Here is a 1,020-nt window from a genome sequence, read left to right on the forward strand (position 1 = left end):
GTCACAAAGAGTTGGACATGAAAGATAGACTGAGCATGCATGTACACAAAAGAGGGGACAATTGGCTCTGTCCATGGAGAGGAGATCAGCAAAAGCTTGAACTGGCTGTTGAAGGATGAATAGGAGTTGGGAGATGGGCAAAGAGGCAAAGACAGAACAGCCCCGGCAAAGGCCCTGAACCATGAACTACCACAGCATGTTCAGAAAAGCTGCACCTAAATCTGGTGCCTGGTCCCCAGGTCTGGGGGGAGGTGATGTAACATGCTGGCAAGGGTCTCACAGCACACAAACAAGTGGTACTCTGTATTTCTGAGACCACAGTCCTCTTTGAGAATCTTATGGACACTATCAACCTTATACCTCAAAGGGACAGATTCACTTGGGACTTCCCTGGTGGTCCAGTGGTTAAGACTCTGTGCTTCCACTGCGGAGGGCACGGGTTCAATCCCTGGTCAGGGAATTAAAATCCTGATGCCACGTGTGTGCGTGCTAAATCACTTCAGTCATGTCCTACTCTTTGCAGTCCTGTGAACCATAACTCGTCAGGCTCCTGTGTCCATGGGATTCTCCAGGCAAGAATACCAGAGTGAGCTGCCATGCCTTCCTCCAGGGGATCTTCCTGACCCAGGGATGGAACCCATGTCTTAAGTCTCCTGCATTAGCAGGGGGATTCTTTACCACTAGCGCCACTTGGGAAGCACTGCATCCCACCGAGTGCCATGAGATGTGGTCAAAAAATTTTAAATTAAAGGCATAGTTTCACAAACTTGCATCCAACTCCAGAGTCTTCCCAGCCCTGGACTCTACCCATGACCCCTGCACATTTATGATGTCCAGGTATTGAACCCTGGGCGAGCACCCTCAAGAAGAAACCTGGTAGTAGGTGCTCAGCCCCTGCACGCCAAGGTGTGGGTTATCCTGCCCTAAAAGCATCCTGACACATTTAACTCGCATTAAAGCCACCCTACTTTTTCCCGGCGCCTGTCTAGGTGGGCAAGACCTTCAGTGACCTGTGCCCCG

General features: G+C 50.7%; 1 non-coding gene across 1 annotated transcript; it reads left to right on the forward strand.

Moving 5' to 3' along the window:
* Positions 1 to 387: 387 nt before the first annotated feature.
* TRNAG-UCC (transfer RNA glycine (anticodon UCC)) lies at positions 388 to 460 on the forward strand. The gene has a single exon. It is a non-coding gene; the product is annotated as a tRNA-Gly (tRNA).
* Positions 461 to 1,020: the final 560 nt, after the last annotated feature.

The sequence above is a fragment of the Muntiacus reevesi genome, chromosome 9, assembly GCF_963930625.1.
Source record: "Muntiacus reevesi chromosome 9, mMunRee1.1, whole genome shotgun sequence".
NCBI lineage: Eukaryota > Metazoa > Chordata > Mammalia > Artiodactyla > Cervidae > Muntiacus > Muntiacus reevesi.